Consider the following 24,991-nt stretch of genomic DNA (forward strand, 5'->3'; position numbering starts at 1 on the left):
TGTGCTGTTTTACTTTGCCTTCATTGAGCAAATAATGCAAATATAATGAAATAGAAGCAAAAAAACGTTGGAGAAGTACAATTTAATGTGACGGAGGCTCGCCTTGTTTTTTTTCGATTTCAATGTAAAGCAAAGGAATCTTCTCATTGTCTGCAATTGCACATACGTACATATGAAGATGTATTCAAGGAAAGAACTTTACTAGCAAAAGTCAAACTCTAGACATAAATTTTTTTTACATACCTAAAACCCATGCATACGAATAATTATCAAAAAAGATTCAAATATTGTATTTTGTAAACAAGCCTAAAAGAAATCGAGAGCAACGAAAATGTAAACAATTGAAAGCAATTGAAAGAATAAAAAAAAAAATTAACAAAAACTTAACCAATGTCGGCACTGCAAAAAAAAAAACGAAATTATAAATTAGAAAAATTTCATAACTTGGTTTTTTTGATTTTATATAAAAACCATTAAAAAAAAAAAGGAAAATAAAAACGGTGAAGAATATTTGAAGGCTGGGAAGTGTGTTTTTTTGTAACGTCAGAAGACTTCGTTTAGAAAATGGTAAACTTTCGCTCAAATTAAAGGTGGAAAAGAACCCTGTTGGATTCCCTTGATTGATGGAAGTGATGATATTTATACGCATAGCCTCAGGATAAACATTACCTACATGTGGCTTGCCATCGATGCTGTTTGAAAATCAGATATACGCCACATCGCACCCGCAGCGAATGGCAGATACCAACAGCGATCACCACAGAGGTCGTCAGCACTACAGAAGGGAGCATGACGTCATTTGGGAGAGGCAACGTGTGTTAGACAGGTATTTACCTTTCTTTTTTTTTGTGTCCCGAGTTTCCTGTGAGCCATAATGAGCGGCTAAGGCCGAACATGCCACGGCGGTAGCAGGAGTGCGATGTAGGGGGGAACCATAGGGAGACATTGGACGGATACAGTCGGACTCAATATAGACGGACGAACGACAGGCTACCGACATAAAACATTTTCCCTTTTGTGTGTTTTTTTTTCTTTCTTTGTCATGCGGCTCAGAAAGCTAAGCCCCATCAATTAAATCGCTCTACCGGCCAGCGGAGCTAGACCCGTGACACAATACCTATTACAAACTATTGTTTGGCCTTCTGCGAATTTAGTTATCATTTACAAATAAGTACACAATAGTAGTTGAATCAAGCGAAACAACAAGAGAAAAAAAGATCCTAGTTTATAAACGCGTCTATAGAGTTGAAACCAATTCAGGGCCCTTGGGAATTGGTTCCTTTCCGCAATTTTTTTTTTTTTGTTAATATTCTACGAAATTAGAAAACGGATATATGTGAATCCTAGTGGGTACAACGTTTTGGCAATGGGAGATAACTTTTCGTGTACTCAGTGTTTAGTCCTGAACGCTTAAGAATAAAAAGACTAAAAATAAAAAACTTTAAATAATAAGAAATTAAAAAAAGGTTTTTTTTAAGTTAATATAGAGAGGAAATATAAAAACATATAGAAATGAAATCCTTTTATTAAGACATCAATTAAAAGAAAAGAAGTTCATAAAATTAATTTTTTTTTGAGAGAAGGATATACTAGAGGGGTTGTCGAACTCAGCATCGGGGTTTCCCATTTAAAATCATGGGCTGAAGGAGAACATAGGTAGGACGAGGTCCATAGTGGTATTCTGGGCATAAGACTAACCCGTCCGGTAAGTAAGATTCGGCCGTTGGCTTGTCCTCATAAGGGTTATAGTACGTGTATATCTTTAATGTAATCGTCGAAATAGCATATTTAAATTGGCTGCATTCCAACTTAGAACTACGTCGCCCTTTAAGGTGTTAGCTCTGACTGAAACCATGGAAATTTTATTAAATAAATCATTGCGCTCTCTTGGGTCCTTTATAAAAAAATTTATTCTTCGTGATAGACTCCAATATATTAATTCGGTATTTTTTCTACTCGCAAAAAAAACAGTTTCCTCAGATAAAGCAACTATCATTTACCATAATGTTATGCGTCAAAACTCAAAATTCCGCTCTACTTACCTAAATTCGGGGAGTACGGAGTTTTCTTGTTTGATTTTTATTGAAATTTGGTTGAAACCTGACCTGATCGTAATGACAGTATAGATCGTAATGATAGTTATGTTTTAGCAGCTGCGGTTCACTCGAATTTCCTATTGCTCCTGACAATAAATTTATTGTCACTCACGCAAAAATTGTTAGTAAACAGTTGTACGAAACCTATTCCTACAGTCCCCCAAACGCGCATATTTCTGCGGGAAAGTCTACACCTAGTGACATGGTCATAATGGGAGATTTTAATTTGCCACAGGCCACTAAGTGTTGTAGCAATAATTCAGGCTGTATGGTCCACACTTCAACAGCTGATAGAACTATTGTGTTCTTCAATGAATTATTTAAACAAAATCTACTTCAAAACAATTGTACTCCTCATTGTAATTGCAGACCGCTGGAGCTGTGCTTTGTCAATTTTCTCTTTGTGTTGGATGAGTTGTTTTCTTAGCCTACTTCACTTTTTATGTGGAAATGGTGGAGTTGATGACGCAAACTTTAATCTCCTGAATCATTTCTCTAGGAACTTTATTATCATAAAGCTTTGTCAAGTTGGATATAATTGCGCGATTTCCAATCTGTTCAAAGTTTTTTGCAAATACCCAAAAGGCATTTAGTCCTTAATCTTACTATCGGATTCTTCAAATTCTATTTAGCCAATTGTCTTTAATAGCCGCAATTTGCCTATGTCGTATTTAAATTAACTTGCAATCTTAACATTTTAGTAGCTGTATCAGTTGGGGGTGTCCCTCTGTGCTAGAAGTGTACATGTTTTTTTTCTTTCCTTTTTCTCTTGTATTTTTTTATAGACGAATTTTATTTTTTTTATATTTTTGATATATTGTTCTCTTTATTACTGTTTACTATTAAAGCTATATATTAACTTGGTGAGGCGAATAATTGCATATGCTTCAGTTGTATGATCTCCGTCCTCTGTGCGCCATGTTGACTCAATAAAAACGGTTCACAAGTAATTCTTGGATTTTCTTCTGTGGAATTAGGGTTATTCCTTTGTCTCTCTGTGAAAATATACGGGTTTGGCTGGGTCTATCCTCGTTAGAGAAAATTTTTTATTCTTGGGATTTTCTTCTTAGTTGTATTAACATATGGTGCTATTGACTCGCCAGTATTATCAGATGAGATAAACTTTAATGTTCGCAGCCGTTTTCCTAGAAATTTAATTTTCATAAAGTTCGGTCAATGTAGCTACAACTGTGAGCCTTTCAGCTCAGTTAGGTGCATTTGTAAAAATCTAAATGATGTCCATAATATAATCTCAGTATCCGACTCTTTAAACTCTACCAAGGCTGCTCTCTACATTAATAAAAAAATAAATAAAAATAAAGAAAATAGTCTTATGGCCTGGTCTGCTACAGATAACAGTAGTGGCGCAAGGGAATTCTACTATATATATATCTAATATCATTCTGTTACCTGTAACATTTAAAAGGAAGTGCCGTAAAAAACCCAAAAATTGGGTAGAAAAAACGAAGAAACGAACATTTTTATTTTTTTGGTATATGAAACAGAAACAGATCAGGTTTGTGATAAGACCTATATATCCAGTAACGTTATGAGTTTTTAACCCAAAATCTTCTTAAGAGCTTGAAATGGACAACCGCAATAAAAATGATAACAGAGGAAACAGATTATGCGGATCCCGTGATGATTGTAATTGATTTAAAAACTAATAATGAGAATTATAAATCGTCCTCTCCCCTGGCTGTTAGAGTGTTAACGCTGATCGCCAAACTGGGTACGTCGCACAACCTGCTCGTGCAAGTGTGGTCACCCCTTCTATATTCTCCCCAACTGAAAACTCCCCAGCCGTGAGCCCTACTGTTCCTGGATTTTCGCTTGACGGCAGTTCCTCCCTGAAAGGCAATATTTGTGTCAAGACTGGCACTTGATACATGTGTGGGTAACATCAAAAGTTATCTAGCGGTGAGAGTCAAATCAGTCAATTTAAAGCGTCTTAACATTTTCAATTTGGATCCTTCTCAACCTAGAGCACTCTCGTCTTTTAAAATTCTAGTTCCGACTGAAAACATGGATATGTTGTTAAATAAACCATTGTGGCCGGTTGGATCCTAAATTCAGTGAGCACGGAGTTTTGCTGTTTGGTCTTCACTGAAACTTGGTTAAAGCCGGATCTACATTCGTCGGAACTTTTCCATAATTCCTTTTAAAATTTTCGGAAATGATCGCAATGCTGGTGGTGTTTTAATTTCCATATCTGCGGCAGTCCCCGCCTACTCAATTGAATTTCCCACTATTCCCGACGTTGAATTTATCGCCATTCGAGCGAAATTTCTTAATAAACACATGTATGTGCCCTGGTCTTGTATTCCCCCAAATTCGGGTATCTCCATATATAAGAAACATGCCGCCCTCATTTGTGAAGTGGCCAAGCAATCTAAACCTATCGATATAGTCACTGCGTTGGGTGACTTCAATTTGCTTCCAGTCACTTGGTGTTACAGTGATAGTTCTGGCTGTTTGATTCCTACTTCAACATCTGATAGACATGTTTTCTTCTTTAATGTATTATTCGATCATAATTTAGTTCAACACAACGGTACCCATAATTGCAATGATAGACTGCTTGATCCTTGCTTTGCCAATTTTCCTGGAATTTGTGCTAATCATTGCCTTCCTTTTAGCTTACCTGAGGATCCTTATCATCCAATATTGGGTATTTCCTTTCAATACAAGCATGATGGTTCCTTGAACTTCTATAGCGTTCCAAATTCAACTTTTTCAAATAAATTTTATGATTTCCATAAAATCAATGTTTCATTGCTAAAATCACATCTTTCACATATTATGCTTGATTTCCAGCTGGAAGTATTGATAGCTTACTGTCGTCATTCTACAATATATTAAATCATCTGCATCCGTTTCGGTCAAGCAGTCTCATCCTCGGGGCAGGTATCCCCGTGGTTTACTAAGACAACTATTACAAGAATAGGAAAACAAGCTTTCAAAAAATTTCGAAAAATGGTTTTTCTTTCTTCTTCGACTATTTCGCTTACTCAGCGGCAAGGCATAGATTTAATTCACTCAACTACCAACATTATTGCCGATACCATTAGTTTCTTGAATCTTCTCTGTTTGCTAATCCTAAATACTTTTTTAAGTTCGTTAAATCCAAAAGAAAAATCTCCATAAATCCCTCGCATGACTCTGAGTCCTCGGATGATATTGGAGCCTCAAATATCTGCGGAATACTTCCCATAAAACTTTTCGACTGCTAATTTCGATTTATCAGCAAACTATTCATATCCGATTACTACTTGGTTTCAATTATTAATTTGGTTATTGCTGAGGATAATGTTTTTAAAGGCCTGAGCTCTCTAAAACATAGCTTTGCGCCTGGACATCTTGGAATTCCATCATGTGTACTTAAATCTCCCGCTGTAGAGTTATATGGTGTTATCTCTAAGATTTTTAACCGGTCTTTGAACTTAGGCATTTTCCCTTTGTGTTGGAAGACTTGTTCCCTTATCCTTATTCACAAAAGTGGAAGTAGACAGCTTGTAGAAAACTACAGAAGCATTGCCAAGTTGAGTGTCTTGCCTAAACTGTTCGAGCGAATTGTGACACAGCATTTGGCCTTTGCCATCAAATCGTATATTTCTCCTCTCCAAGTGCCTCTCGCACAGATGCAATATTCACTGATTTAACCATATCCACTGTAATATCCACTGGTTAACCATAACTTAATTATCTTTAAACTCCTGGCCTCTGACTTCCCTTTCTATTTAGGGAAATGGATAAGCTCTTATCTGCACAATAGATCCTTCAGGGTTTTCTTTAACCTCACCACCTCGAATGAATTCCCTGTGACGTCTGGCTTACCTTAGGAACCACTTCATTTATTTTATACATTAATGATTTGCCCTCGGTGATTAAATCCAGCGAGATCTCAATGTATGTTGACGATGTGAAACTGTTTTCTTCCTATTTTGTAGAACCGCAATCACATCAGCTTCAAAGTGGCTTGAACAATTTGGTTGCATAGTGCTCTTTGAACCCTCTGAAACTACATCTAAACAAATGTATGAAGCTCTCTTTCTCTAGGAGGAAGACATTCATTACTCAGTATTTCACTGATTCGTACAAGTTGAGGGATGTCGATTCGTTCACAGATTTAGGCGTTCTATTTGACCATAAGTTACGTTTTTACTTGCATATAGAGCTATCGTTAACCAAAGCTAGGTCCGTGCTTGGTTTTATAAAAAGGTGGTCCAAAGAGCTTGGTGATGATGATCCTTATATTACGAAAGGGCTGTACGTATGTTTGGTTAGACGTATACTTGAGTATAACTCTGTTGTGTGGTTTCCTTCACATAGGTGCTATGTAGATTCAATTGAATCTGTTCAAAAGCAATTCTTGCTGTTTGCTCTTAGGAATTTGGGTTGGGATCCGATTGTCTCTCTTCCTCCCTATGAAAATAGATTGCTTCTATTATCCTTACCGTCACTTAAGAAACCCAGATTTGTTCTTGGGGTTTCCTTCGTAATCAAAGTAAGGAATGATGCTATTGACTCGCCCGCATTACTTGGTGAGATAAGCTTTAATGTCCCTAACCGCTTCTTTCGGCACTTCATCTTGATTAAGCTTAGTCAATGCAAATACAATTATGAGCTGTTTAACCCGCTTGTTTGCAGGAACCTATATGATATCTATCACTTATTCTCATTAGCGGACCTTTAAAGTCTATATTAAAGCAAGATTGCTTAATATGCGCGATTTACCTACGTCGTGCCTAAACTAACTTTTCATTCTCAATATGTCATTTTTTCTCTCAAATAATATTGTGTTGGTTGCCAACCTTATGCATGTTTGCAATGGTTTAAGGGTTCAAATGCAACCTGGATGTGGTCTTTTTGCGGGTGTACCACTGTGCAAGCTGTGTACATGCTTTTTTTTCTGTTTTCTTTTTTTTCTCTCTTTTTATTTATTTATACATGAATTATTATTTTCAACCTTTTAACATATTTTTAAACTTACGTTGTTATTATTATTCTTCTTTTTTCCTCCTTTTCATTGAATACTAGCTTTAAAACAATTAGTATAAGTCTTTGTATTAAGATGAATTTGACTGTAAGATTTTATAGTTAAATTTCAAGTATAAATGGCTAAAGTAAAATAAAAAATAAGGCATTCATGACATGTAACAAAAATGGTAGGTTTTTTTTTTTTAATTTATATATTCCCTTAATTTTCTTGTTGTGCGCGTCGACCAAACGTAGAGTACAAATTTGTTCTAATACTGTGGCCCTTTGCGCTGCGAAAATTTACTACTGCTCGGTGTCACGGGTGAGTTTGTCTATGATCACTTACGTACTACGGCCTCCTCGCGCTAAAAAAAATTCCACTGACTGGTGTCTCGGCTAATTCTTTGCTATATTTTATTCTGTCTTCATACCACGTTTTGACACTATGACTGGTAGTAACATGAGTAGGCAACGATCGAAGACACACGCCTTGGTTTTTGAGTTTCTTTTTTCCCTTTTCTACAAAATCAATCGCCTTCATTGTTTTTGTTTTGCGCTTTCGTTCGGGCCACGATTTTTGGCCGAATTCTTTGCGTCACTCGCATTTAAATTATTTTTTATGGGCTACTAAATGCACGACGTTGTTTTTGCTTGGCCGTAGCAAGCAACATATTGCGAGTATTTGCATCCATGCCGTCGCGAGATTTTGTTATATTCCTTTCTTTCTTATACCGTAATTTTTGTAAATATCAAATTAAAAAATATTCAATTTTTTTTCTTTTTTTTTGAGCAAGACTTTTGCTCTGTTCCAGCAAAGGATCGCATAATTTGCAAGATTGATTGATTGGTTCGTCTTAGCTTGCGGAGCGTATAACGCCGATCTAATGTATTCAATGCAGTATTTACATTCTTGAAAAATATCAGATATAAATTATTTTGAATTGTCTGAATGGGCAGATTCTGGCACTCTACCGGCAAAAAGGACTTGCGGTCCAGAGATTTCATTACATTACTAGCACTAGCTTGACGCATAGGGTCTGGAATAACAAACTTTGTGACGTGATTTATATGATCTTTCAGATGGCCTTTACGTAATTTGCTGTTTGTTGTTTGCCCATGAGTGGTCTGCGAGTAATCTGATTTTTGAATTTTCACATGAATTGAGCACAAATATATTAAAAGCACAGATAAGGTATTAAGTATAAATATATTAAATCAAAATGGCTACAAGGAATGACAATCGAACTTTCTATAATACACTAGAGGCACTCGTCCAGTAGTTTACCCGAGAATATCTTCATTAAGTTTTGTGCAGAGCTACATACTCCCGGCATTGTTAATCAAAACGAAGGCTTCGTCTCTTGCTAATAGTACTTACAGCCATCTTAATTGTGTTAAACCTTCACAATATCAGAGGAACAAGCAGAAAGACGCCGATGAGAAGAAACCAAACAAGGAACATAAATCGTGCAAACAGTGTGGTTGGTAGAGCCACGATATAAAAAAATAAAAGTTCACAAATATTTCGGCTTCGTTTCATGGTTACGGAATTGCTTTATGGGCTGTTCACAAATCTAATTCTTGTCTTTCACGTCCAGTTCCTGTGTTATCTGGCGTACTTCAGAAAAGCCGACCAAACCTATACTTTTTTCTTCATTTGTAAATAATCTTCCTAGTTGTGTTCAAAATTCCAGATTTCTAATGCTGGCAGATGACGTAAAAATTTATCACTCTTTCGAAGGGCTTACTGATATGCATCTTCTCCATGGCGTTTTGAATAATTTGGTCATTTTAACAGCATTTAACCCAGAAATTAACGACATGCTGTTGATGTTATTATTATTATTATTATCATAATTTTAGACTAATTAAATAAATTCTTAGACTAAAAAAAAAGGCGTTAAGCACTAGCAACACAGGTTATCGGCTCTAATTCAAATAAGTGTACATTAGATAATGAGTTTAGTAGTATTAATAAAGCAATATATTGAATTGATATTCAGTTCTGAAGCTGATTTTAGAATGTCCAAAGGGTTAATCGTTCCAAATGCAATACTTCTAGCCAAGGAAAAGTTAAGGCACTCGCAGAAAATGTGCTTTATAGTGTGAGTTTGTCCGCAACTGCAGATTGGGAGGAAGACTTCTTCAAGATCCATTGGTGAGTTGCAATTGTATGACCAAGGCGAATTCTCGAAAATGTTTGGACCTTGGTTTTCTCAACATTTGTTGGATATAAAAGTGTAGTTGATTGAGGGTTAATGGAAGAGCAGTGTTGATGATGGTATTGTAAAGTTTCTTCTACAATTTTCTCTTTAACGTTTCTTCCAATGTATCTTTGAAGATCCAACTTTCCCATGACATCATCTATAATTAGAGGAGCAGAAGCAGCAAACTTTGCCGCTCGATCAGCCTGCTCATTTCTCAATAAACCGATGTGACTTGGTACCCGTAACATTTTAATTTTTCCATCGGGTTTTGACATGATATTCCTTAATTTGTTGATGGTGCTCCATCTCGAAGTCGAAGGATTCCGAATAGCTTGTAATACAGACAAACTGTCGGTAACAATGACGGTTTTGAGTTTGTTTTTATGGGCAAGGTTCGCAGCGTGCACGATAGCTCGCTGGTCCCGGTTGTGAAAGTTGAAATACTTTCGTGGAATGTGTGATTGAGAAGAACCTGTCCTGTAGTATCTACTACGGCACAAGCAGGAGGCAGCCCAGAAGATTTTGAGCCGTCTGTGTATAAAAGAATCCAACCAGTACTCTCCTGTACTTGGGTTTTTCAACTATTAGATTCCTGAAGACGTAATTTGGAGTATCTTCTTTCTTGTGCATAGACAGCGAGATGTCAAAAGAGCAGTCTTTAAAAATCCATGGACGTTTAACACCAAAAGAGCAGAAAATTTTTGAGGGAATGTTCAATTCCTTTGCGACGTACAAACAATAGTCGATTGCAAATGGTGACTTTCTCACGTCAACACCGAGAATAGATTTGTTTGAATTAAGAAGCTTGGGGACTATTTTAGCTTTTAACTCATACAGTCTATTTTCTAAAGTTGGGAGACCAGTTTCAATTATAACATTATTTATGAGCAACTTGCTGATGTTGATATTAAATTTGCAGCTATTGCCATAAGTGATCAAAGCATAGTCAATCTTGCTTAACACAAGCATTTTGGTAAGATAAGCAATAGTGTTAATATGCGCATGGCTTCTCCAAGCAACGTATTGTATGAAATTCACCCTTGTTAAAATAGAAGTTTTTACCCGAAGACAGTGTGCTTTCCAACGATATTTGTTGTAAAACGTGAGCCCGAGAATATGTAGTGTCGCCCCATTTAGTACTGGTAAGCCATTAATATGTAGGTTTCCTGCATCGCATATCTGCTTTCGACATATGTGCATTTTTTTAGAATTTTGTACGGAAATTTTAGCCCCTAACGAGTTTGCCCATGTGGACATCTCTCGTCCAATAGATTCGAGGATGTTGATTGCTGTCGTGTTGTCTTTTTCTTTTGTAAATATGTATACATCGTCCGCGTAGAGACAATGCGATAGTCCGATGCGATGGAGGCATTTGTTGACTTTGGAATTGGAACAACTGTTTCCACATGAAGGATATATGGCCAGTCAAAAATACCGTATTATATAGTAATTTATTTTTACTAGACTTAGACATAGCGCTGATCATTTGGTATGAGATGCGGTCTAGACGAGGTATCCTCCCCTTCAAATTGGAGAGACAACTTCTAAGTTCTAAGGTGGATATGCAATTTTCCAGGAACATGGCACATCTGTCAATACAATTTGAAAGAAATATTGAAGTCCTTTTATTTTCGATGAAAGCGATGGAGAAGTTGTTGTCAGAGGGGTATTCGCACCACAGAAATAATTGAAACTAGGCAAATTTTGAAACAAATAACCATTTTTCCTGCCTATCAGAAGGTTATCGAAAACTTCGAAAGTACAATCCATTTTATGAGCAGCTATGCAATCGTTTGCTCTTTTCTCCGCTTCGTTTAATTCTATTAGACTATGTTCATCAATTAAACCCAATTGATACGAATAGTCGAGGAAGGCTCGGAGTAGCGCATAATAATTAATAAAGAAGAGAATATCCAATTCCAACCTTTAAATGGCGGGGTGATGACGTTGAATTACGCAAAAGTCGTCATTCTTCTATAAAATTCTTTTCATATGATAACTCTATTCTAAGGCTCAAACGATTTGCATTACGTAGAATCCGAGCTATTCAACGTAAACAATGAATTTGATTCGAAAGATCTTTCAGGATACATTGAATGTGCCTGAAAACTGCTAGCAAGAAAAGCTAAACGAAGACATGGGGCTCTCCCAGTTGACCATCTTGGAACGACTACTTCAACTTTCCAATATGTAATATGGGGAATAATTTTTCACCTTTTAGTTTACCTGATGACCCTTATCATCTTTTAACTTAGACCCCATTGCAAGCACGATAATTCGTTAAATTATGATAACAATAAAAATCATTCAGAGAACTCGACGATCTATACCGAACCGAATCAAAAACCTAAATGAAGCAATTTGTGGATTAACAACTTGTAGAAAAACATTAGCAAGAAAGTTGATATCAAAAAACTTAACATTCTGTAGACCTAAAAATACTAGCGAAAGATCTTATGAGTTTTATAACCCCTTTCCTCCACCATTGTGGACCCCTAATTACGCATTTTCATCACATTTTTTACATATTATAGCATTTTGTATTGCACATTTCCCACATACGTATTTTTTACATTCTAGGCAAATTTTGTTTGTTTTGTTGACTTTACAATATTTTATTTGACAAGATCTCCGTTCAGAAGAAACAGTATTTGTATTTATTATTGTTTTTGATGAGCATTCTTGGCTTATCTGTTTCTCTTTCTGATATTCGGTCCCAAGTTTTTCTGCCAACTGAAATAAAAACTCTTGCCTCGATATTTCCTCACCCGGCTAAATCTAAGATATTGAAAAAGACCTGTAAAGGTCATCTTTCAGATTTAGATTTTACACTATATTTTTTGGCCATTTGGTCGGTTACATCTACACCGAATTTTCTACTATTATAAACTCTAATTGTCTCTGGTGTAGGGGTGTCATTTTTTTCAATTTCAACGGAGGAAGCATTGAACTAAGTATCAATACTTTTTTATTTGGTTTAGCTTTATAAATTGTAAGAATAAAATTTTCCGATTTGTATAATATTGTTGAGAAGCGTGTCATACTATCCTTTGCCTGTCTCGCTACATCGGAAGCCAGCCAGAATTTTATGTCAAATTTGTCCGGCTTGTTGGTTATATATTGAGTAAATCTACAAGGTGCTTTTGTAGGAAACAATTGCTCATCTATAGTAAGATATGCTCCTGGTTTATAACAGTTCTGACTGTTTTCGATATATATACCAAACATGAGAAATCAATTCGAACTTATCGTTTTGTAAGTGTTGGCTTCGTTGATTTTTGTTGTCAAATAAATCTCATGATTCCTGCGAAGTCATTTCGACTCATAGTTGTCGGCAGACCCCATTTCGTGTTCCATAAATATTACAATTTAATATTTTTAGCCTCATATGCGCCGCGTGCATATAGAAGTCCAATAAAAGCATATAATTTTGCAATAGATAAATTCCATTTCGTTTTCAACACTCGAAAAGCCTCTGATTCCGTATATTCTCTTACATGTCCTGATGTTTCCTTGAAAATATTATAAAACGATGTTCTTCCACTGTTAGACCCTTCTTTTATTTTTTTCCAAACGGTTCCATCCATAGCAGCTTCAATCTCTTGCTCATTTTCACTTTCGGAACTAACTATAAATCTCTTTCTTTTCTGTCCTCTTCGTATATTCAAAATAGTCTCTTCGTCCGTATCGCTGTCAAATAAGTCACAATAATTTTCATTTTTCAATTTTTCATTTTCATCATCAGTATCGTAAAGTTCTCGATCATCTTTCGAACAATCCTCGTCGATATTGTTTATTTTGTCTAAGACATTCGAGGAATATCAATTTAATTCCTCGAATGTCTTGACATTTTGGGGTTGAATATACAAATGATAAAGTAAAAACTAAAATATAAAAATATAAATCAAACGGGACAAAAACATTGAGACCAGAAATAAAAAAACAATTGTAAATCATACCACAAAATATTGTTGACTTTGTCGAAACTATCACTTATACCACGTGATAATTTTTCTTATAATATAATTATAATTTCTATTACACACTGAAATTTTGATGCTCTCTGTTCGTATCGCAAGACCTTACTGTCATACAAAAAATGCTATGTTCTTTGTTCCAATAACAACAACAAAAATTCTAACAGCATCCGTCTAACCGTCCTACCCGTCTACATTGCAGACACATTGATTAGATTCTAGAATTACATTGTAGACTTCTAAAATAATTTCAAGAACGCGATTATCGAAGAATACAGTCGTAAATAACATAAATTTTTCAAGCGGTCAAATGACCGCGCCTGGTAGACTAGACATGGTATAATTTTTTTTCGGAAAATACACATTAAAAAAAGTTGTAAATATTGAAAAATAGACATACAGACTATATTTTAGGAAAAGTCAATAAGATACATGATGACACAATAAAGTTTTATGCGAGAAATTTTAAACGAGAGTTTAAAAACGGTCATTTGAGAGCGCGTGGTACGTTTAGTCTTAAAAGTAATTTTTCATCTGAAAAACATAGAATTGAGTTGGTGCAGATTGTTAAAATATTTTTTGAAATGTATGTGAACTTAAAAAAAATTCGTCGAATTATTTTTTCTGGCTGCTTCAGACGTAAGCCAACTATAATAACAAGTGCAAAATGTTTATTTTCCTAATTTGGACAGTTCTGCTCTCTCTATTTTATTTTCACATTACTAACTCGTCAAAATTTTATTACCCACGAAAAATTTTCATGCTGTTCTGGACAACTCCTTCTTTTTACTACTTTTGTAAAGGAATTCATCCCTAAAGATAGAATTCTAGAAAGAAATATGGTGCCCAATATTGCTCTTTTTGTGTGTGTATTGTGAAGGCTTTTGCCCCTTTCCCGGTGCTGGGGTATGCTTAGCGGCGCCAAGTTTTTTATGTTTTTTTAAAATGTGTTTAGAACAGCTTGACTTTTCAGAAGTATTCACAGCTTTTATCCATATTCTCACTTCGTTTACAATTCATTAACAGTCTATTGTCACTTTGCCAGTTCAGAGCGTACTCTCGTTGATATTGCGTAATAATAAGTCTCGCTTTTCTGCCTTGTTCGCGTTGCCGTTTTCGGCTCTCCCTGATTCTGACTCACCTACACGACCGGTCTGTCCGTCGACTCGGACTATTCGGGGCCACCCATTTTACGACTTCCGTCAAGTTTACCTTTTGGCAACCTTACCATATCCCAATCAGAAACGTCTGGTTCTGGCTTAGATTCCCCTATTTCTCGTCGTCCATCTAGCAGTTTACTTACTATTCTTAATCTAACTTAGCCTAGCACTCCCCCTCAGAGACGAAAAACCTGTGAGCCCAAAACGAGGGACGGCTTTGGTTCCTCGCAAAATATTATCTGCTCCTTCTATGAAGATTACTATTCTTATTGTCGCAGTGTCGCGACTTAAGAGAGTAATTAAATGAGCGAGTCTGCTACATACTAATTATATAAACCAAGTTTTTCACATGAAAGCAAATCTACCAACGAAAATGTGTGCTCTCTTACGACTATTAAAAACACTCCTGGATTTAACGAGAAAAAATAAAAGGTGCTCATATTTTCGTAAGATAACTTTTATTAACAAAATCGATGCCAAAGTTGGACTCAAATATTACAATGGTATGATGAATTATGGAATTATGGTGAATTTATAAAATTCAATGTCTACCACATTCTCTTCCACATTGTTCTTCCACTGTTTCCATCAACTGTAGAGGTTATATGCATGATTTTTGCTTTAGAAATTGTTTTCTATGTATTATGTGATTAAAATTGGCGCAAAAATATTTGAAAAAAGACGAAAACAACATATTAGTTTGGGGAAAAAGAAATCCATTATTTTTTCGGTAGATGGCTGCACTGACAGATTTCTCGTAAAGTATCGATCAGACAATTTCAGATTTATGCTCGTTGGAAAGGTGACATTTCGCAGTAAAAAAAATTCTTTTGCTGTTTTTGGTTTGGTGCATTCAGTTGTGAGTTACAGCGTGTTAAAAATGGAAGTGAACAAAGAGAAAATTCGATACATTTTACAGTTTTTCTTTGACAAAGGCGAAAATGCAAGCCAGGCGGCTAAAATTGTGAATGGTGTTTATGGTTCCGATACTGTAACAGCCAATTATGTGCAATTTTGGTTTCGTAGATTCCGTTCAGGAATTTTTGATGTTAAAGATGCACCTCGCACAGGTAGGCCGGTCGTCGAAAATGTCGATAAAATCGGAGAAATGATCGAAGTTGACCGGCATGTTAGCAGTCGTAACATCGCCCAGGAGCTAAAAATCGACCATGAACCAGTTTTAAACCATTTACACAAAGCTGGATTCAAAAAGAAGCTCGATGTTTGGGTGCCACACCAATTAACAGAAAAAAACATGATGGATCGAATTTCCATCTGCGAAGCCTTGGCCAAACGGAATGAGATAGACCCATTTCTTAAACGGATGGTGACTGGAGATAAGAAATGGATCACATACGATAACCCTGTGCGAAAACGATCGTGGTCAAAGAGCGGTGAAGCACCTCAAACGGCCAGGAAGATTTTGCTATGCATTTGGTGGGACTGGAAGGGGATTATTTATTATGAGTTGCTTCCATATGGCCAAACGCTAAATTCTGATCTCTACTGTCAACAACTGGACCATTTGAAGATAGCGATTGACTAGAAACGGCCAGAATTGGCCAACAGGAGAGGTATCGTGTTCCACCATGACAACGCTAGGCCACACACATCTACAGTGACTCGCCAGAAACTTCGGGAGCTTGGTTGGGAAGTTTTAATGCATCCGCCATACAGTCCGGACTTGGCACCAAGCGATTATCATCTTTTTCTTGCATTGCAAAATTTCTTTAATGATAAAAAATTGGAATCTAGGGAGGATTGTGAAAATCGACTACTAGAGTTTTTTGCAAATAGAGACCAGGACTTCTATGAGAGAGGCATTTTGAAGTTACCTTTAAAATGGCAACAAATCATACAACAAAACGGTGCATATTCGACCCAAATCCGAAGCATGTTAAATAAAGTCCTGAAGTTCATATAAAAATAATGGATTTCTTTTTCCCCAAACTAAATTAAGATTTACACAAAATCAAGGGAGAAGCACTTTTATCTAAGAAATGATGATAAATTTTGTTAATAAAAACTTAAAGAAAATTATTAATGAATGGTAAGAAAAGAGACTAAGCAGCACTATGGTTACTAGGATTAATAGATTAAAGACATTAATTAAGATTTCAATAGTAATCAATTTCTACTCATATACACAGCAAACATTAAATTATGATAATCTAATAAAAATGCTGCAAAATGCAATTTTAAAATATTGGAAAATTTGAATGTATTTAAAAATTTTCATCGAGGTTGTTGTGCAAAATATCACAAAACAGTTCATGGATCACACGAAACTGTGTGCAAAACTGTGTCCGAACTGAAGAACCAATTTTTGTTCACAGCTATAAATTAATACCCAAAATAATAATAATAATAGCCAAAATAATTAAATAACATCGCTGATGATGAGATACGGTTATCGTTCTAAATCAAAACATACAACTTGTATGTATTTTCCTTTCTCAAGTGTTCTTACAGGCGCTAAAGCCGATAAGAAGCCTTCATCTAAATAGAATGGATCTTTTCAAAACCATTCGGTAAAGTCATTAAATGTTGAAAGCGTACATGTTGCCGACGACATAAAACGTAAAGAACATTTAACAGAGATGCGGACGTCTGCTTTATTATATTTTCTCCTTTAACAGAGATGCGCACGGCTGCTTTCTTACTTATTCTCATATAACAGAGATGCGCACGGCTGCTCTGTTACTTTTTCTCATTTAACAGATGAGAGAGATTTTTTATTCATCATTTTTTTTATGTATTAAAAGCAACTCTTTTCTCTTTCTATTCACCGCACATAATAACTTTTTTATAAAAGGTGTGAAGGGAATAACCAGCTAACGGCTTTTAGCGAGAAATCAAAACCATTGCCAGTTGATCTTTACATTTTACGAGTACTTTCCTTTCGAATTCCCCTGGCACGCTTTCTCTCTTTACATTTTATTAGTGTTTTCTTTTCTTGCGTTTCACAAGATATGAGTATACAGGTACATTCCCCCCGGGAGTTTCACTTAATTGGCTTATATTCTAATAAGATATGAAAGGTGAAATTGGGATGTAGATGTGAGATTATTTGAATTCGACATCTGCTGTAAAATTGTAGATCATTAAAACTTGAAAACTTTCCCTTAATAACTCCTTTCTTGCATCGTTTGCTAGAGGTATATATACACACAAAGCACTGTCTTATTAATTCTTCCGATAACTTTAAAAAATAGCCTACTTTCATTGGTGTGGCCTGGTCTCAAAACGGAAAACGGTATCACGCATGCCTGACTTTTGAAATCCTAAGACTATCATAAATCACCTGAAGTTACTTACTCATTTGACTAATTTGTTTCGTTTCTTTCTAAAGAATTTGAATCATCAGGAAATTGGTCTTACTACTTATTTGGCAACTAATTCAACAATTTTCCATTTCAGGACACGAATTCATAATACTAATATGCTTTAGAAACAAAAATTGGTAAAAGTCTTAAGCGGCAAAATTAATTAACACAAAAGAAGGAAAACTGTGAAAAGAGAATCAATCTCAATTTATAGAAATTCTCAACAGTATGTGGGTTTTAATAAAAGCAAATGGATATAAATACTAAAGACTAAACGTTGCAATAACAATCATTAAAACATGATAACATATTCATGAAATTGTATTAAGAAGCCTTTATAGAGAATATAAATTTGTATATATATAAATAAAATAATTAGATATATATCGATGATCTCTCAAAACCTTTGAAAAAACGGCCACGAAGTAGAAAATCACTGCAACAACCCTCTTTCCGCGGCCTTCTGCTAAAGGTCTTGGACCTTGAAAGAAAGTGTTTTGCTTTCTTACTGACAACAAGTTCGTCCGCATAATTGTCCGTCCCTTGGCAAAAGTGTCGCTCACCTGTAACCATATAAATTCTAAAGATAGTTGGTTTCTCTGTCCGATTCGTCTTTTAAGCACCTTACAATATGTAAACCTACTTATAAAAAGAGAGTCTTTCCATGTACAGGTCTTCCTCGTTTAACATGATTAATTCGTACCGTGCTCTACCGAATCGGTCTTATGCGTACCTTTTCTGTGTTTTTATTTAACGTAAAACGTCGCATAGAAGGACAAAATTTAAACTTAGGCACATACATCAAAATAGTGTACACCGTGCGGTGTTGTAACCTTATTCAACTTGTATTGAATTTTTATAAGATATTCTGAAATACTGTAAATCAATGCAATGTGTGCTATGCTGTATCGAAACTAGCTGTAAAGGTGCACAATTTATGATCAAAATTTTATTGTATATTCTTGTAATTCTCTATTCGAAATAAGCATTCCTTTCCGAATCAATCCACATTTGAACTGAATGAATTTGGTTTTCAGACAGATTTAAATTACTCTCATATGACTACGAATCGAGGTGGTTTCAGGTTCGCTCATTTAAATTACTCTCATATGACTATGAATCGAGGCGGTTTCAGACTCACTCATTTAAATTACTCTCATACGACTATGAATCGAGGTGGTTTCAGACTCGCTCATTTAAATTACTCTCATATGACTATGAATCGACGTGGTATTCAGGCCCGCTCATTTAAGTTACTCTCAGATGCTTGCGAATTGAGGTGGATAAAAATCACAATTAATCAAACAGTTTTTGAAAATCTTCGCGAATTGGCAGTTGATAAAGGACACCACAATCGCAAAATAAAACAAAGTGATGTTTCCTTACCATACGTTTCAAATTATAAAATAAATGAAAGATATAAATATATGAACACAGCAAAATGAAATGTCCATATGTTCATAAGAGCGAAGTTGAGGCGGAACACAATCCACCAATTGTTTCAGAAAAAGCTTCATCTTTTCCAAATAATCGAACTTGGTGATGGTTATAGGATGTGCGAAAATGCGAAGCCCATTCAATCTGTTGTTGCAATTAGTCACTTCGAAATCTAATTTCAGAAGTTTTCATATGTACATCATTTTCTTCGCTAAGACAAAAAGCATAAATGTTAGTTGCTTCCATATTTTGGCCATTTTTTCACTTGAAAATGGCATTTATTAAGAATATGAATAGAATATATGTTGATCAAAATATTTTCTACAACTTTCCCTCTTCTTTCTGGCAACAATATTGGTTTGGCAGCGATTCAACGGTTGAACAACTTTCATACTTCTTCAGAATGTTGAAACAGCATGCCTGAATCGATCTGAACGCACTACTGTCACTAGACCTTCGTGATCCATATTCGGTAAGGCTAATGTCTATGTCAATTTACTATTATGAGGTGATTTTCACCACGACACATTAAAAATTATAACTATCTGCTATATAAAGATTCAGTTGTCGTAGGAACGGTTATATGGGGGAGGGTGTAAACAAATGCCTCAGCTGAAGCAAATTTTTCATACCAATTTGGAATGTCCGGATACTATCACAGAGCAAGTTTTATCGATAAACTTTAATAATTGAATTCTTTTCCATATGACGACTTTTGAAAACAGAGCGTCGTATGAGGAATAATCGGACAAAGCAATCCAAACTTTTTTTTGAATAGGGTTCATCCTTGAGTCAAAACACGTCAGTGTACCGGCCAGGGAAATATAAATAAAAATATTTTGTTGAAAAGATAACAATAATTACACTCTTTTTTTAACATTTTTTAACTCGTGTTATGTCAAGAGATTTGGTTTCCGATTGGTTAAAAACTAAAAAAACTTGGAATAGTTTTAATACTAGACTCTTTGTACTCTATGAAGGTAGATAAATTTGATTATTAATATAATGGGATGCCGTCGTCGTGCTCATTTCTTTTTTCAGAAGTATATCAGCAACTGAAGATTTATTAATTAAAGTTAAACCTTTAAGCAAAGCTGAGCTACAAGAATTAACTAAAGAAGACTTACAATACAACCAGTGTTCTTTTAAATCTAAGAACATGCCATTATTGAAAAAACATCTGAGAAGTAACTTGAAATAAAAGATATAAGAGAAAGAATGAAGCTAAGGGTTGTTTTTTTTTAATGTATAGATCTTTACTAACATATTGCACAAGTTGTGAATTTTTTTTTTTCTAGCTTTTATTTCTTAACATACTAATAAGCAAGGACAGTTTGAACAACGCAGGAAGACGTGCGCCTAATGAAGGATTTGGAAAAAGACATCATATATTACATATTTTGAAGAAGAACACAAAAGTAAATATTAAAAAAAAACGGATTTAAACGTTCGTTTCGTTTATTTCAATTTTTTTTTTCAATTTCTTCGGTAGCCTCTTCTTTAGCTTGCTTTAAACGTCTGGCCTTGCCTGCAACAGTTTAAAATACAATTTTTTTCCTAAAACTTTTAACAAATTTGCACAATATAATCTTATCATTTGACTCTCGTGGACTTTTTTAAAATGTCTTTTTAACTTACGTTTTCTATCTTCAGCAACCTTCTCAGATCACAGACATATTTCAAAGAAAAGTGTTGAAAATATCGAACGGATTGCAACTAACGATGGAAATCTGACATAACATTCATTTTGTCCATCCCTTTGCTTTGAAATATTTGGGCGAATTATAAGTAATCATTGCCTGCTAACGGCTGGAAAATGTAAGAAATATGTTACATATGGTCATCAATTCCTTTATGTACCAAGTATTTTTTTAAATATAAAAGGTATAAAAAATAAAAGTTTAAGTTTACTGTGTTTTCTTAATAAATAATTGGGGTAGGTGTGGTCAAATCAAGGATCGCCTCTTAAAGCTTATTTTTGATGAATGTTTAATGGATTCTGTACCCGCGGCTATGGATGAATATCATAAATCGACACTAGTGCAGGATGTTTTTATGATTTGAGCAAACATTGCTCGATAATTTCTTTATTCATACCGAAATACATTGTACATTAACTAATTTTACAAAGCTAAATTAAAATCATTGGAATTTATTTTCGGAGTGGAAATTCCGAGGTATGATTTCTTAATTATTGAAATGAAAAGCTAATGAAATCGTCGTTTTTTCAAGGTTTTTCTTGGTTAGTTCAAGGGCTTGATCTACAAATCTAATACAAAAGCTGAAGCTTTCGTTGCTGAAGGTAACCTTTAAGAATTTCAATGACCGATAATGAGTATAGGCATATCTCTGCAGTCATAATAAGCTGTATGCGATTTCTCACTCACACGAACGCAAGAGCAAAAGCTTTTTTCGATATAAACATGTATGTACAAAGAGTTTGCCTAAGAGAGAGAAAATGACCTCGAAAACTGTCTCATTAAATTACTCTCAGATGATACCAAATTCGAACTCGTTTTTTCAATTATTCTCAATTGTAAACGAATACGGACTAACTATTTACAGAATATATTTTGATCAGAACTCCTGCAACAAATGTGCGCCATACTTCGAAAAACCGCTTGTAGAATGCGTTGAGAGGCAGTGTTCCGCGCAGTCTGTTTGCGTACAAGAATTATCAGAAAGTAGAAAGAAATACCTACGTAGCCGAAAATCTGCATTACAATTGGAAGCTGTCGTTTAATGATACCATTGTAAGTATTCCTAAACTTGCATTCGGCTGAAAACATCGAGCAAGGGCAGTGGTAGCAGTACTAGTGTTGTTGCTATTAAGTGTGATCTCTGTGAAGATGAACCCCTTAGAGAGTAAGTATATTTCGCTGAATTTTTTATTTGTCTGTAACTAAAAATATTTATCGAATGTTTTTTTCCCTTAAGAGATATTATTTTGAACCATGATAAAGCATTGAAAGTTTTTCCGCTATTTCCTGTAATATTGCTATAACAGAAAATTTTTACACAAATTCTTCACATATCAATCATACATTTGCTGACTCTGTGACAAGCCGATCACCAAATAATAATTTTGGGTAAGTTTATATGGTTTTATATGGTTTGCTGTTTGCTCTTATTTGGCGATGCAACAAAAACTATTCCACACCCTCGCGTAATATAGCCAGCAGAACCACATTCCAAGAAATGCAATTGATGAATAAACCAATATATATACTAGGCACTGATAATGTTGCCATTAATGTTGTACAGACGATGGCCGGATATTTCTTGGAGATCGCGATGGTAATCTTTACGAATTTGCCTATCAGGCAGAATCAACGTGGTTTGGAAAAGATGCAAAAAAGTGAATCGTTCACAAAGCATTATCTCCCTAGCGTTTTAAAAGTAAGTATTCTTCGTTCAACTACCGTTCCTGTCAAACTGGTTTGACTTTTTTTTGGCTATCGATAATAGTCGCCAATTGTTATGTGGGCTGTTCAAGCATTTATGCTGTGAGTGGTGAGCCATCACTTTCTAATCAAATACTTGGCAATATACCTGGCGGGTTCAATAAATTTCCATATTAAAATATTTCGATGACTATGGGACGTAAGGGAAGGTGTGGAACATAGACAATCGCATCATCCTTTAAGTCCAGGTACGTACGTAAGCTATGATCTTTTCATTCAAATATCCCAAAAAAAAAAAAATTTTTTCCCAAACTTACATAATGGTTTATATTTATGCGTGACGCATTTAGGGCGCCCTATGTAAAATATTCCGTTGCGAATGATTGAAATGTATAGAGAGAATACGTTGCAATTCGAAAGGAAAACACTCGTAAATTGTATAGAGACAATACGTTCCATTGAAATTCGAAAAGAGAAATAGCTGTATAATGTATAGAGAGAATGCGTGGTAATTCAGTTCGCAAGGAGAAACTCAAATGAAAGGGAGAAGCATAACGAATTATAAAAGCAACTTAACCTGGGAATTATGTGAATGTTTATAAAAAGTCGCAAATAATTTTTAAGTTTAAATTTATATACAGGAATGTTTAATTTTCCCTTCTTTTACTTCCCGTTGAATAATGCATTCAACTACAAAAACACAAGAACGAAAAGTATTTTATTTAAAAAAAGTTTATTAGGATATATATTATATCATTTAATAATAAATGTAAGGAATTTGATAATAAAATTTGAAGTATAATCAGGATCTTTGTTAGCCTTGGAGCTGTACGTGCTTTTCACCGCCGCAATATTATTATTGAAAAAACTAATTGTAATACATTGTTTTTTATATTTTGATATTATTTGATATTTATAATAAATATAATGTGGTAGACAAAAACAGACAATGCAATCTTAAATATTCGAAATTGTTCGATTTCTCTTTGATACACGCAACAAAGGCCGCTTACTTAGATATTATTGATTTATTGATTAGATCTAGAAATAAGGGATAATTTTTTAGATAATTGTTGGTCGACTTTGTTTACATTATAAATCATACGCATTGAAATCTATATATGAAAAGTCAGGCTAGATTTCCTGAGATCAAATAAGCGCTGTCGTCTTAGTTTATAAATCGATTTTTTCACATTTCATTCTTTAAATTTTCGGATTTGATTTTGTGTGGAGGGTGTGGTTTTGATAATGATGAATTCCGCTATTTTTTCCAAGTGTTTAGAAGCGTTTGCGACTGTTTAAGACTTAAGACGTTCTAGTGCCCTGTAAGCTAAAATCCAAAGAAAATCAAAAGAATACAGATACTTTCTTACGTTTCTGTCATGTTTTCGAAAAAGAGGAGCTGGAAAATTTAGTCAAACAAATCGAGGGAGTGACTATATTTTGATAGTTATTGTGATCAGGGGAATCATTGGGTTATAGTTGAAAAAATTGAAAATCAAGAAATCACTAGGAAGACAATAAAAACAGTCCTTTAATCTTCCAATAAATTTTAGAAAACTGTTTTATAAGCCCTATTAATTTTCCCATTTTGATCGTAGCTCTCACATATAAATAAGCGAAGTCGTTGGGAGAGAAGAATTTAAATTTGCATGCAAGTGTTCATGTTAAGGCCTACTCCTAGTTCTTTACGTCCTGACTGCAAATCTTTCAAAGGAAACTGACATACTTCTGGTGAATTATTCATATTTTATTATTATTGTTAACTTTAACAACTTAGTTATTAGCTAAACCTGCTGCATTATAACTGTTTGGGCTCGCTGTTACCTTATAAATGTTTGGACACATTTTTTAATTTTAATTTTTTTAACATATAAAAATAAAAAAAAAAGTTAATTTGGCAATTCCCAAATCAATCACGACGTCTTCGGTAAGTAATAAGTGGCTTAAAAAATTGAAAAGGTTCCTAAAATATAAATTACCGTGCAAAAAAAGCCCAAAGCAAATATTTTTGGGCATTTTAGGCATTTAGAGACAAAATTGTCTTTAAATGAGGATTTACAAGGCCGCTCGGAGATTTATTTAATGAGTAGTTACAGACATCGTCAACAAAGTCGGGATATTTTTCGTTTAATATAATAAGTCTAAAACAGTTGACTCAAGTAGTAAACATATAACAAATTTCTAGCTTGCTAGCGACTGCGCCCCGCAGGCACGCTTGAAATTAGGAAATTAAGAATTGAATGATGCGTTTGTTTAGCTATATTGCAAATGAAAGATTCTGCCTTGAAAGTGACAAAATCAATTTTGGTCAATAACATTACATTATCTTTAACAATTCCGTGTTTTTCTTGCACAGGACGTGGTTTGTGATACATGTGCTATACACTTAATCCAAGTGCTG

The 24,991-nt window shown here is 34.8% G+C and overlaps 1 long non-coding RNA gene across 4 annotated transcripts; it reads left to right on the forward strand.

Moving 5' to 3' along the window:
* The first annotated feature begins 485 nt into the window (after window positions 1-485).
* Window positions 486-22,822, forward strand: LOC119640229. 4 transcript variants are annotated; one of them, XR_005247621.1, is made up of 4 exons: window positions 486-826; window positions 21,749-22,048; window positions 22,121-22,582; window positions 22,652-22,822. It is a non-coding gene; the product is annotated as an uncharacterized LOC119640229 (long non-coding RNA). The 4 variants fall into 4 exon arrangements; XR_005247623.1 differs by lacking the exons at window positions 21,749-22,048; window positions 22,121-22,582; window positions 22,652-22,822 and adding exons at window positions 20,837-21,067; window positions 21,124-21,360; window positions 21,416-21,484; XR_005247622.1 differs by lacking the exon at window positions 486-826 and having other exon boundaries at window positions 21,483-22,048; window positions 22,121-22,272; window positions 22,359-22,582.
* Window positions 22,823-24,991: the final 2,169 nt, after the last annotated feature.

This window comes from Glossina fuscipes, unplaced genomic scaffold, assembly GCF_014805625.2.
Source record: "Glossina fuscipes isolate IAEA_lab_2018 unplaced genomic scaffold, Yale_Gfus_2 116, whole genome shotgun sequence".
Lineage (NCBI taxonomy): Eukaryota > Metazoa > Arthropoda > Insecta > Diptera > Glossinidae > Glossina > Glossina fuscipes.